At 47.4% G+C, this 14,698-nt stretch overlaps 1 non-coding gene across 1 annotated transcript; it reads left to right on the top strand.

Annotated features, from left to right (window-relative positions):
• The first annotated feature begins 28 nt into the window (after positions 1-28).
• Positions 29-100, top strand: trnae-cuc (transfer RNA glutamic acid (anticodon CUC)). Its single transcript has one exon. It is a non-coding gene; the product is annotated as a tRNA-Glu (tRNA).
• The last annotated feature ends 14,598 nt before the right edge of the window (positions 101-14,698 follow it).

Below are 14,698 nucleotides of genomic sequence, written 5' to 3'. Positions count from 1 at the left end.
GAAGATTCCTGCTATTGTATACAGCATGTCCCTGGTGGTCTAGTGGTTAGGATTCGGCGCTCTCACCGCCGCGGCCCGGGTTCGATTCCCGGTCAGGGAACTTGACTTTTTGCATTACAATTCCAAATTCGAACATTTTAGCACACGCGGACGTGTAATGTTGAAACTTTACCTCCACGTCAATGTTGCGTATTTACGGAGGCCTACTGTACATTGCTTATTATTGTTACTTACCGCTAAAGGCGAGTTCTCCAACGGTGGACGAGTTGTTCACGTTCGGCGACTCAGTCAGGGTTCAACCGAGGTCAAGACAGAGACGCTCTGTGTGTGAGTGTGTGCGCGCGTCCGTTCCGTTCACCCCGCTTGTATGATCCGCGACAAGTTTTCCGAACAACAGCGCTCTCAAGCTGTTGACGTCACCAAATCGTATTCATCCTATGCTTCAAAGTCATACCGTGTGCGGATGGTACATATAAAACCAAAAGGAACAGGCTTTGGTGCGAAAATGAAATGAGCGGAGCACTTAATTGCCAATGTCAAGTCGGTCCCTGTAAGGCGACAGAAGAAGTCAAAATATTCTTTGAGTTGATGTGTTAGTGAGTTCAGTACCGTCGACAAGGTGCGTCAGAGCGTGAATACAGATGTGACGTCACATCCCAGAACCCAATCAACGCAGAGGGGGGCTCGGATTTGACCAATCGCGGACGAGAGCGCAAGAGCGGGTACAATGCGGAAGTAGAGGGGAGCAATGAAGCCACTTTGACCTCAGCGAGCTCCAAGAGGTTGTTGCGTTGCTTATAAGTAAGATTCTTCATCAGGTCCTGTGTTCAGGATGTTAGCGTCAACGTAAAAGTTGAACATTTACAGCCTTGGACCAATTTTCCATGTTGGAACTGTGCTCGCTCAATGCAGAAGTAGTTGACCGAGCCTTAAGTTGACTTCCACTCAATGGTTAACGATAAGCGTTTATCGCGGGATGGTTAAGTACGTTGAATGTGACGAACGCGAGCGTAATGTATGCGGTCAATCAGCGAAGGTCGTGGATCGAAAATGCTGTGCAGTCCTGAGGAGACAACGCTCATATTGCTCGTTGTCATTTCCGCAGACCTCTGCTATGGTCATCGTCTCCGAAGCGGATTCGACGTTCAGGCAGACGCTGTGCACCGCCAATTGCTTGGAAAAGTGTGAGAAAAATACAGTCTGTCAAATACACCATTTGCTTGTTGTGTTGGAAATATAACGATGGGAGTCTTTTGCGTCAGCGCTGCTCTGAGCCATCGCTAGGGGGCCACCTTGGATAACTAATTGTGGTCGATTATCATTTACTTTTCCAATACAACATTACAGCGTTTCGGGTTTCTTTGTGTTTGCCTCATATAATGTATAGAAGTACGGATGCTTATATTTGCTCAACAATACTTTTTGTCGTGCTGTGATCTTATTTTCAAAGTCTTCCAACCACCCAAAAGACCCTTTTGCCCTGAATATGTATCTTGAAAGGCAACGATCGCCAGCAACGCGTCTTCCGATTGGACAGCGCCGCCATTTAAGCAGTCGCTGGCTGAATGTGTGTCTTGGCGTTTATTTTTGACGGGCGCTATCGTCGTGAGAGTCAGGAGATAAGTGTTCGTAGGGATCGGCTTGGCGCCGGTGAGTGCCCCCCTCTCCTCCTCCTCCTCCTCTGGCCTATGCTGACTCACAACAACCGCCTCCTCCTTCTTCCAATACCCTGTTTGGCGCAAAGGATTATGGGGGTGTTTTTTAGGATGGGAGACGGGTTTGTGTTGGCAGGGATCCCGTGGCTCTGGGTATCATTTGCCACCTACACAACTGTCAAAATCGCACTCACTTACAAGACAGTCACCAAAATAACTAAAAAATGATTGAAACCCTACGCATACTAATTTCTGTATTATTTTGGGTATCGGTGGTCATATCCTGTAAAGCAGTGATTCTCAATTGGTGGTCGAGACCTCAAAGCGGGTAAAAAATTACATTGGTGATGTTCTGATTCAGATTTGGGTTTTTTCCATTACGGTACAGAGGCATCCCAAGTTCCCACATGGGAAATTAGATCAGCGACAGGAAAGTCACCAGTTTACTCTGTAGACAAATACAGTGCTGCTCAGGCTCTCGCTAGCGGCCGTCCATGCTAGCCACATGCTTTTGGCGGTGTGACAATCGCATTTGAAATGGCTATTTTGAAACAAATAAAATGCATTATTGTTCTTAACTTCTACAAAAGTGGGTCCCAACTTTGCAACAATAGCAAAATGCGGATCCGAGGGTGACAACAGTTGAGCAGTCTTTCCCGTTTATTGAGCCGAAGCGCTCATTTTACTTCACAAACATGTCACGGCACACCATCAAGCAATGCTATTTGTTATTTTATGAGAATTTGCGCAATAATCCTGGAAGTTGACACAGATGATCTGCTTTAGCGGGCCACATGAAATGAACTGGCGGGCCAGGTTTGGCCCCCGGGCCTTGAGTTTGACACCTGTGCTCTCGAAATTTCTGTTTGAGTTCTTTTTTTTTTTTTTTTTTTTGATAACGGGGGCTTTGCTCACTTTGAAGGCGAGAGAGGGGAATGCTCCAATTTGGCCGCGTTGTGTGTACCCTGCTGAAGCGAGGCCTTCTCTTATTTTATTTTTTTGAGATGTTTTGCAAAGCCGCTGCTGATATAAATTGCCGATATCGCCCTTAAACATGACTTAGGACAGGCCTTGAGAAGATCTGAAATGATTTTGCCCAGACGTCACACAGACATCCAGCTTAGACTACCGCCGCTGATAACGGCAAGTACGCCGCGGCAGCAGGAAGACGGCGAACCTAAACACCCGAGAACGCTCACGTCACACAAACGATGATCGATGGTGAATACGGAATGGCTCGTCATCCGTTCTGACGACGTAATCGTGTGAGGAGACAGTTCTTTTCCAGGGAAAATGTGCGCAAGACAGTTCTTCTGTCTGTTTTGTTTATATTAAGAAATAACTTGACAGGCAATTAGGACACGAAATATTTGAGAGGGAACAGTTGTTATGTGAAGATCTAATGTAAGCGCATGATTAATTCCAGCAAGGGGACCCTCTTGAAATCCTTAACAGCGATTGTACATGAATCTAAACAAAAGAAAAGTGGTGGTGGCGTTTGCGCAAAAGTTTTTGTTGACCTACTTTTGGCACATTCTGATTACCGATTGCCCTTAAAGGATGCAATCAATAGTACCTCGAATTACAAGTTGAAGTTGTTCCGTGACCAAGCGCCATTGCTTCTTCTTTTCTCACGATCGCGACACACACTTTCCACCAGCTACTGCGACACATACTGTTTATACCGTACATGTACATACTCTGTTCAAGTGTGTCTGACTCTCGACGTGTTGGCATTTATTCTCCCTCGTAATCGACGTGACAAGCTGAGATTCACCGCCTCATCTTTATCTCCGACTCAAAAGCTGTGCTCGGCTCAAATCCAAAATGATGCAACGCCGCCACCCACAGGGATCTGTTCGTCATTACAGTGGGTTACAAACCTGAATTTCTAGCTGGGCGACACCCTGTTCAATGTCTACCCGTTGAAAAATGTACTTGACCGACATATTCGTCGATGACACTAAACGGTTAAAAATGTGTACCAAAGGATTTTTTTGTTTTGTTTTGGGGGGGCTGGAATGGAGTAATGGCATTTCAGTTCATTTCAAGTGGCAACATTGATTGATGAGCTCGGTCACAGAACGAATTCAACTCGAGAATAATCTAATATTGAATTCCACGAGAACATGTTTGTAGTCCCGTTTCCAGATGACGACGAGTCCCGCCACAGTCGCGTGACGGCCATTTGCGCCGCCACCTTGGTGGTCAGCGAATGAAAGACCAACTCTTGGGTCACCGTAAGGTTAATCAGCTCCTAACGCACACACAGACGGGGGAATGAAAGTAATGGAGAGGCGGCTTTCAAAAAAGTCGACTGTAGATCATCCAGTGCCGCTACACCCGCTGGCAGTCCGCCCGGCCGGCAGAGGCACTATAGCGTGTGACCTCTGACCCAGGAACTAAGCAGCCAGCAAAAGGTTAGCAATTTTGGGGTTTTAGCTCTTAACGCTGGACCGTGGATGCTGAAGGAGGCCCAAAACGTACAGGGGGAAAAAAAGCCGGACGCAAGCTGAATATAGCCCCCTCTTTTCGTCAGTGTTATTTTTTCTCGGTCACGAGTGTGGTAGGGGAGCAAACAGTGCACGGTTGTTTACTCGGCTTATCAGCGGTGTTGTAACAAGTGACTGGACGCAACGCATACACACACGCTAAGAGAGAATCTGAGCTCAGGAAAATGCAAAATAAGATTTTTAGACAGATCATTCATGGATGAGATTTCAATTATTATGCCAATTATTGAATAAAATGTTCGTGGATGTAAAATCATTTCTTTTACTAATATTTGATTATTTACAATAAATGAAGTAGCCAATTATATAATGAGATAAATGAATAAAAAAAGGGAACGATAAATGATTCAACGCATTTTAATTCACTGATTTTAGGAAAAATGGATACATTAATGCAGCAATTATTACAGGACTCGTGATCATTGAAATGCTCGAAGGGCCGGGCTTTAAAAACAATGCGGGCCATATTTTGTCCACGCCTGAATTGTAACCTGACTAATAATTGACCATTACCACTCTTTAACGCTCCTCTGATCTCATCTGCCATAAAAAAGAGGCTTGTCGTGTACAGTAATAATCTCTTTTTAGGACCCCCCCCCCCAAAAAAAAGAAAACGAAAAAAAAAAACACAGTATAGGTGCAAATATGAGGCCCGACGAACAGCAACTGATAAATAACAGCCATAAATTCCTGTATGATTTATGAGCAAGTTTATGACAAGTCAGGTTTTCATGCATCGTTGAGGTAATAGTCCTCGATGTTGTTCAAGGTAACGTCAGCGTGCGGTCTCAATGTGCGTTCTTTTTAATGCCGTCCGTGTTTGTGTGTATATATATCTACACACACTCAACCCCCCCCCACCTCAGACGCTGCTTTAGACCAAGCCAGCGCCACATCAGTCCATCATCACAGATACGGCTAGCGGTTAGATAGCAAGTCTGGCGGCACACAAGACATTTTGTCCACTCTGTCATGTTTACTTATAATGATAAGCTTTGATGGATTCTCCGCCGAGCTATAGACGCCACACACGCACTCGCCGGCCCACTCGCGACACACACGCACGCACGCAGACGGACAACAGCAATGGGTGGCGTCCAGAAATGTGGCGTTTAGCGTTGACCCAGGATGCATTCAAATCAATGAAAATAGCAAACGTTTCGCATTCGGGGTGTGACACTACAAAGCAAACTCCCTGCACGAGAACTTGAAAGCGAAGTTCAAAGTTTGGCTGGATTGAATCAAGACCGCAAAGCTGTCCAAAGAAGGGAGTCGATGTGTTTAGTACGAACAAGTATTGGGGCCACACCAAAAGGAGCGCAGAAAAAGGCTCCATTAACAAGAAGAAAGAGACTGACTCTTACCAGAGACGGACGGGTTTATATAATATATATTATGTGACCGCGGTTGCAATTCTACCCAAGACATCTCGACTAAAGCTCAACTTGACAAGTTCCTCTAAAGTTGTCGTTATAACACACAGATCATTTATGGGCGTAGGCTTCATGGCTTCATTCATTCTTAGAAAATTGGGACTTTTTTTTTTTTCTTGTAAATTTCTGACTCAGGTATTTAGCGTCATATCGTTTTTGACTTAATTCTTGTTATATTTTGCTTCTTTGCTTATGAAATTGGGCCCCCCTCCCTTGTCATAACTGAAGCGTCGAGCTGTTGGTCCGACAGCTTCGTAGGGTCTCCGTGAAATGTTGTCTTTGCCAGACTGCCGGATTTTGCACTCCTGATCCGTTTGGCGGTCTGCTCAGCGTTTCCACGGTCGGTTTACTTAATCCCGGCATTGGGCCGCACCCCTGACTGGACCGCCGCAACTGGTCTGGACCAATTAAAACGACTAATGAGGTCCGCTACAGTCGCGCATGTCTTTCTTTATTGCGGGCGGTCGAAGTGGACAGCATGGCACGCCGCCAACAAAAGAGACAAAAATAGACCACAATGATTACTACAAGGTTTATTCAGGTGTCACGAAAAGATGGAGCACCCGTGGGAGGGCGTAAATTGGATTTTCCGTAATTATTCTCGGTCCGTTAAATCGGCACCCGTGACCATTCGGCATCTCGACAACCATTACGCTCCCCAAAACAAAAGGCCAATCAAAAGGCGGAATCAGTCGTGCTGAAGCGTGCCAAAAATATGGCGCCCATGTATAGCTTGCAGAAGTCACGATTCGTCTACATGTTCGAAAACCTTTTGACCAGAGGGTATGTGCTTGTATTTGAACAAGGTGGCCTCGCCTCACCTGTACAACTTCAGATGAGAAAAGAGCTGGCCAACATCTACGGAGCAGCCCAGCCGTGCCGTTAGAATGCTAATTTTAGGACTTGAAATGATTGAACATTTCAAAAGGTCATTTGTCAAGGATTGTTTTTATGTACGTTTTGACAAAAGGGAACTTTTTCCAAGAGGAATCCATTATTTTCTGTAAGGAAATAAATATCCATATTTTCTCATTTCTGGACAGAAAGTTGTTTGCTTTTTCTATAAGCCAAAGTGAGAAAATCAATTCAAATTGGATAACGGAATTTTGTGAAGAAAATCTGATATTTCACCCAGCTTTATAGTACGTACGCAATACTCGGGCCCGACCAATAATATATAATATATATATATGTATATAATGAATAAAATAACTTGTTTTTTGGACCCTTAACACTTAACAGCAATAAAGAGATGAATTACAGGCTGAACATTTGACTGTTTTCCACTCGTTAAGTTCTTGTTCAACTTCACCACAGAGAGAGGAATCGGAAAAACTTGGCAGATTTTTTTATTGTTTCTTTTTTCCCAATTTTTGGGTAATGTTAGTTGTCTTATGTTTGTTTGTCTTATGTTGTAATGTGTGGAGAAAGAAAAAAGGCCAAAAGCTCGGCCGATTTTTGGGGCTTGTTAGTTTGACTCTCATGACATTTGTCTTCTGTTGTAGCGTGTCAATGTGAAATTGGCTGAAAAATCCGTCCGATGAAATGGGCAGGCCGAATAATGTGTTTTTCCGTCCTCGATACTGCTACGATGTTTGACTTCCACCTGTTGATACCGGTCAAATGATCTCTTCTTTCTGCCTTCCATGCAGGCTGTATGATTATTTTGAAGGTCCTCGCAGCCAAGGCCGCCGTTTCGGCCTTTTCGGCAGGGAGTGAGAGCGTGCCAGCGTGAAAACAACGTTCTCCTTCTTTTTTTCGCCCATTCTTACGCTACGTCTCACCCCTCCTCTGCCGTCTGTCAAGGCCACCCTTTTGTTCCTCCCACTCGCCCGACCCGGCGGAGGTCAGAGAAAGAGAAAGGGAGCAATAGTCAACACGCACACACACGCACTAATGTAGGACCGAGCGAGTGCAACCGTTGCAAATCTTCTCCGTCTTATCGGGGACAAGCCACTGATAAGTGCGTCTCCGCTCCCCATCCGAGAGATCCATCTCCGAAAACATCTGACACTCTCCGAGGGGAAAAATGTGGAAACGAACGTGCGCGCAAGGGACGGATCGGCGGCTCGGTTCTCTGCCAGTCCTCGTGCTGCTGCGCCGAGCCCAAATGAAACGTATGGAATGAGATGGAGGATGACAATGAAGAGGGTTTGGTGTGCACGGGCCGTGGGAGTCGGCGGGGATGCTTGGGGGGTGAGGTGTTTGCTCTCGTTGGGAGTGCTGCACCTGCAACTAATGATGTGAAACCGGCCAACTTGCTCTGCTGCTGACCCCCTTTCGCTCCTCTCAGATCAAACTTGCACCCGATGACACCACCTCCCCCCCCCCCCCCCCCTCCCCCATAACATAAAATCAGTAATAATAATCGTAATAATCTGACACCGCAATTGCTGTTTCATCCGCTGCAGCGAGTGACGAGTTAACGCGATGATTGGCGACGGTCACGAAACGCGATATTAGCCCTCTAAATTATGCATGAAGGCATAATTATATCTTATATGCACTTTTATCAGCGTCCTCTGGGAGGCTTCCGACAGGTTTTAGTTTATGATGCGCGAACTCTGTGAATCCCTGAACTTGAACACTTCATGTATACTCGGTTGATCAGAGATAGTGGAGAGTTATAGCTGCATGTGGCTACATTCGCACCGAGGAGATATACATTTCGTAAAGAAGACCTTCATTGAGCCGAGGTTGTACTTTACATGAGAAACATTTCACGGCACACCACCAAACACAAATATCCCAAAAGGTAGATGCAGTTTACTGAAATGATATGATGAAAGGATTCATCTCATTAAACTTTCACATTTGCTATTTTCACACTGCAGCGCTGCCGGTCAATTCCACTCCTCGCGTCGATCTCATCGTGATGCATTTGTGGCAATTTCGAAGATGAACAGAAGCCAACGTTTTCTTTTCTTTCCTTTTCTCCTTCGTCCTTCCGCCTCGGTTGCTTTTTTTCGGCGCGTCTGTTTTGTCGAAGGATTTGTCAGGCTTTTGATGACTAACAGGTCGGATGGCCGCAACCCGTGCGTCCCTACCGCACTCGCGTCGGATGCGCATCTGACTTATAGCCGCATACGATGAAGAGACCTGGGTCGCTTATGAAACAATCAGAATCGACCTGCAGTTTGAATGCAATGAGACTATACGAGCAGAAAAAAAGTGAAGTGAACCGCTTTGTGTTCCCATGAACTGAAACGAACCGAATCGAGACCGTGAGGGGCTGTCGTCCCTCTTTTTGTGGAAAGCAGGTTTTTCTTTTGGTTTCGTGGATGTACGTTGGACGTGCGGCGATTTCCCCGTCCTCGAGCCCACTTGGCCCATTTGAGCAACATGCAGTATGTCACTTGGAATAAATCCCCTATTGTATTTTCTGAGCGCGCACGTGTGCGAGTGCACGCGGCGGCCGCGTCGGGGTGGGCCGGGTCGGCGGTTCCCACAGCCTGCGCGGAGGCAGCCCCTGGCGCGCTATCAGCCTCCGTCTCCGGCCCAGCACCGGCGGGCCCCCGTGACGTCAGCCCCGCGCTGATAACGGGGTCCGCTCGGGGCTGCGGCCAAAAAGGGGGCGGGCCTTGTCTTTTTTCTGGGTTGGTTTCGAGGGCCGGGAGGGAATCGGGGTTACACTAACAGAGCCGGCGGCGGATAAGCCCATCGGACAGATAAGAGCGGGCCGAGAGCGGAGCCTCCTTTGTTTAGCGCTGCTCCTCCTCGTCTGGTGGCATCTTCGCTGTCCTCCTCTCCGACGTTCCCGCTCTCCCGGGGTTATCGACTATTTGTGTTTTGACAGTCCCTGCGTGGACGGAGCCACCTTTTCTCCTCTCGCTTCCTCATTTCCGGAGAAAGGGGAGGGGCAAATTTGGAGCGGCAGCAAACGGGCGTCGTCTGCGCCGATGCCATCTTGACACCTCCTTAACACTACCTGCTGAACTCTGCGTGACCCCCTCACGGACACCTAAGCCAATTGTTGTGATGACGTCATCTCACCTTTCTTTAACCTGAACGTTACCCCTCAGTTGCCCCCCGCGTGCAAACAAAGCGCAGCCGGGTCATTTGATTTGGTTGTAAGAGTCCCATCGTGCTCGTGTTGGCGCACGGCGACACGAGAACTGGGACGAGTGAGAAAGACGTGTTTCAAGGCGGAAACGCAACGGCAGCGTTTTCCGACGTGCCCGCTCTGGGAACCGCTTTCCAAAATGAGCGCATTCGGGCTTCCAAAAAACTTGAACTGCCTTCCGTCCGGACGTGGCCTGAGTTTAGTCAACTGTTTACGTGCAGACTTTTTTGTCGCTCCAGTTGAAGATCTCCGTTCGTCTGTTTACGTGTGACGCGATCTATTCCGAACTGGCGTTCAGACGTGCGCTCCATTTCAGCAGAACAGCTGTTTTACAGACGCGCGTGTGTGTGTGTGTGTGTGTGTGTGTGTGTGTGTGTGACACGCACAGATCGATCGATCGTTTCATCGATCTCCATCATTTTGTCATGAGGGAGATCAGGCCTCCATTGAGCACAACAGCTGCGATTGTTGTGACACTCTTATTAAAGCAGCAGCTTGAGAAAACAAGTTCCAAGTAGTTTAAAAACAAGATCTACGTCGCAGACCAGCTGCGGTTGGAAAGCGCCGTGTTTGCTGACGTCAGCGCGCAGACCGAGCGCAGCCCGACACCGTTCCGATTCGCCGTTTCCATGACGGAAATTGAATTCTGATCGGTTTGGCAAAAGGAATATTGTGAATCCAAATAAAATTAGATGGGGATTATATGGCGCATTTCTATTCCGTTTGGGCTTCTCAACCGATTCTAATGGGAATGCAAGGCTCCGTGGAGTCCCGGCTACCCGGCGCCGCGCTAACGCGTACGTGTGTGCGCGTCCCCTGTTTATTCCTCAGGCCTCGGCTCGCGAGCGGACTTTGGCCGCCGCTTATCAGCAGGAGAGGACCTGGGAGCCCCGTGTGCGTCTTTTAATGCTAAAAAGGCAGCTCACGAAAACACGACTTGAAACACAACAAGGCTCTCAACTCGCATATCGAGCAAGTATGCACGCTACGTACGAAAAAACAAAAAAAAAGTAGAGATAAATACTGTAAATCTTACAACCTCCAATTTATGTAGGTCTGAACCAAAACCGATGGCAAGCAATTAAGGTCTGATCTGTTGGTTGCAGCCAATTAGTGCATGCCGTCGTTTGCTTGAAAACCCAACTCTTCGACAATCAGTTCCTTACCTTTGACACGCTTCTCCACTCATTCACTGGTGTGGAAAAGTACTGTATATTCAGTCATTGGAATCCAACCCAATTGTCTCCGCTTTTTGGTCAGACGCTGGTGTTTTTGGTGAAGTCAGCCCAAGCTCTACTGCTGATGACAGGAAATAAAATGGGAAAAGCTAGAAACAAGCTTTTTTTTTTCCTGGTGAGAGAAGAGAGCGTACTCTTTCTTTTGGTAGGTTCTGTACTTGCAGCGCATCGTCACAGAACGCAATATTCCGCGGCTCTCGTGCACCAAGCAAGTCCCGCAAGAGCGTGCTCGGATGACTTTGGTGCGGAAGAACTTGACTTCGAGCCCACCAAACACATTCTACAGATCGGAGCAGATCCAGCTCCAATATCGCCGACCTCTCGGTACAACGCTGCAACTTAGCGCCAGTCTCCTTGGCAAAAGTGCGCCCGGTGGTTCGCGTCATTTCGTCCTTATCCCGCGTCATCGAGTGTTTGCGCCGCTCTTCGAACAGTGCGAACGGCCCGTCCACTTCGACTCTCCGGACCGTCGCAAACAGGAAACTGCCACTGAGTTCATTATTGCTCCAAAACACACTTCTACGTGTGCGCGTGTGTCTGTGTGTACTGGTTAGGAAAGCGAGAGAATTTGTGTCCGTAAGTCATGTGGAATTATGTATCATTACTGGAATTATAACAAGAGCAACCGAAGGCGGCTGTTTGATTGTAACGCGATGAAATGTTGAGTTTATCTGCTCTGCTTTTTGTGTCAAAGTTAAGATGGAGGATTGACAACGTCGGTCACAGGGACACCTGACAACGACGCCCCGACTTAATATTGATTAGCACTGTTTCGTCGTTATCGCCCCGGCGATGATTGGTCTAATCAGATCAGGCGAGCAAAATGGGTGCGATCAGCAGGAGAAGGTGATGTCCAAAAAAGATTACCTGTAAAAAAAAAAAAAAAAAAAAAAAAAAGAGGATTTATGCTGAAGCGGCAAAATGACACGAGACGTGTTGCTGTCTCCACGTCGCTATTGACGCGTCTTCGGCCTGCTGGCTTTTCCTGCGTCACCATGTGATGTCCTCTTCCTGGAGCCAGGAGTCTAGCGTAGTCTCAGTGTGTGTGTGTGTGTGTCGGGGGGAAGAGGGGCCAAAGTCAGTCAGTGACCCCCGCATGATTGAGTCTCTGGCCCAGCCGAGACGGGGACAGTTTTCCTGGTGCCTGCTTCGCATACTTTGTGACTTGCATTTCCTGAGCGCTCAACAACATACCTTGACCCTCAAGGATGTCACTCGGGGAAAAAAAAAACCACACAAATTCGTTGTGAACGTAACCGCGAGCCGGGAGTGTGTCATTTACAAGTTCGCCCAGTCGGGTTCAGGAGGAAGGAGTTGTCAAAAATTCGAACTTTACAAAGCTGATCATACTCAAGTTGGACATTTAAATGAACGCCACCGCCAGCACGTGGCAGTCATCGAATCGTCGATATAACGAAAATGCAAAATAACAACTCCAGTGTGTGGCGACGGGGTCGCTTCGCAGTTCATATTGGTCAGATAACATGACAAAGTCATCAAGAAATGTCACCAGATACATCATACGTGCCGGAGAAGAGGAAGAGGAAATGTTTCGATATTTTCAGATCAGACGTGTTTCGCCGTCCGCGTTTTGCTCCGACCAACCAATCGTGCGAGGTGATTTGGAAATCCGATTGGTTGAAGGAACGGTCCGCTTGCTCGTGCGATTCGTGTCCCGTGGGCCTGCGCGACGGATTGTGAAAGTCTGAAATTGGCACGGCAACACACAAGCTGAAATCTGATTGGACAAAAAGCCCAAAGGACGACAAGCGATATAAAACAATGACTTGATCCGTGTTTTGTACTTTGGCGTTTTTGTGTTGTGCGCCACCGAATGGCGGCAAACGAGAAAAGTGTCCAATGCATTACGACAGAGGAAAACAGGACGCGCGTCGCTCTCCCGGCCGCTCAGTACAATATGGCGAATGTCGGGCGTTTTTAAGGTTCGCCACGCCATCGCAGTGGGATTCGTTTGACCTTCATTTCATGTAGCCTTCAACTGCGATTTTGGTCTTTGACACTTGTGTGACGCTTAAGAATGTCCAAATATGACTCGAAACGCTGCCAGCCAACTAAGATCTTTACGATTTGCGGCAGATTATTATTGAAATGAACATTATTCCTGTTTTGCGAAGGATTTTAGAATTGTCGTTCCTACTGCACTGATGTTTTCCCCGTTTTTACAGTCCACTTACTTGCTGTAACGGAGAGCCGCGGTCGCCGAGGATCTTCGCGGCCGTTCCTCGAACGGTAAAACGCAAAGACAATGAGCGCACTCACGCCGGCGCTGCTGTCGGCCACAGCTCGCACCCAGAGACTCACGCACAGACTCGCTGATGTTACCTGTAACTCCGCCAGGCTCCGCCTCTTAAAGGCACATACATGTACACGGATTCCGCAGTATGTGTTTTTTTTCCCCCCCTGCACGTTTTATGCTCCTAATTTGTTGTTTCTGTTCACATACTTTTACCATGCGTTTATTATTATTATAAATTTCGGGGGAAGTTCAAGTGTGTTTAAATAAGTTGAAATGTGTTTCGAGCGTGTGAGGTGTATAACTACAAGGGTCATTTTCATCTAATTTGATAGAACGTGGTCGTGATTGCATAGAATTGGGTGAGCAGGGAAAACGATGTCGTCTCTCCATCCCAGCTTTTGGGCCGTTCAACGAGTTCAACTTGGATTGAGGCGCAACGGAGCGGCATCATCGGCATCTCTTGCCAGTCGCTCATCGCGCGCTGTGGCCTGTGCCAGTGCCAGTGCCAGTGCCAGTGCCAGTGCCACCGGCTGGCACGTGCAAACACACAAACAACATCGTGCACAATAGCAGCAAACGAGGACGCGGCTTTTCACCCTTTCCCTTCTCTGCGGGTGGTCACGCGATGTGGGAGTCGCACTGACGTTTTGGAAGCACAAAAGCCTCCCCGTGTCACAACAAAATGCTTTCTTTCGGAGGAGCGGGACTCTTAAAGGCTCCTCGCCGTCATCGGATTCGCCATCTTATCAGTGTGCATAGTTACACATTGATGACAGTTCCGCATTTGCCAATATCGCCCTATTCGCGCCGAACTGCACTCTGCGGGCGAAGTGTTGCTATGAAGACGTTCGAGTCAGCAATTTATATAACAGGGACACATTTGGGAATTTTTCAATGAAACTAAATTATAAGCGTAAATGATAAATGTACATTTGGACTCTCCAGAAAAAGGAACGACACTCCAGGACATCCCCCCCGAATGTCGATATGATGTGTAAGGTTTCTAAAACGCTTCGAAAGAGTGGAAAGAGTGGAATGCTGGTCAAGGGAGGAGACGAGCTCGGGCGGGCTTGAACGGAGTTGAAGGGGATATGGGATGCGATGTACACATCAGCAATGTCGCGTCATGCGTGACATGCTCCCACACATTTCCAATAGCACTTCATAGCATTTCAAGTTGACCTCAATCACAAAGATGCGGGAGAATAATAGCCATTGCTTCAAAATCATCACGGGGAAGGAGGAAAAAAGCGTTCTAAATTCATTTTTAACCTTTAATAAACATGAAACTGAAGTTCCTGTTGTTGTTGTTGTTTTTTTTCAGCCGGCGGAGGGGAAAAAAGTCCCTTTCATTTGGTAGATTGCAACACAAATTTGTGTGGAAAGAAAACTTTCGGAAGTTAGAAAGAGCATCACAAACACGTTAGGACAATCGTTTGTTCGCGATGTGTCCGATATTTGCTGTGAGTGCGGATCATGCAATTTGGCCTCGGCAGATCGAAGCCGTTCGAAAGCGAGTTTCCGTTTTTGGAACTGCTC

This window comes from Phycodurus eques, chromosome 18 (assembly GCF_024500275.1).
Source record: "Phycodurus eques isolate BA_2022a chromosome 18, UOR_Pequ_1.1, whole genome shotgun sequence".
NCBI lineage: Eukaryota > Metazoa > Chordata > Actinopteri > Syngnathiformes > Syngnathidae > Phycodurus > Phycodurus eques.
Note: the sequence above shows the minus strand (reverse complement) of the source record. Positions and strands in the feature narration are given on the sequence as shown.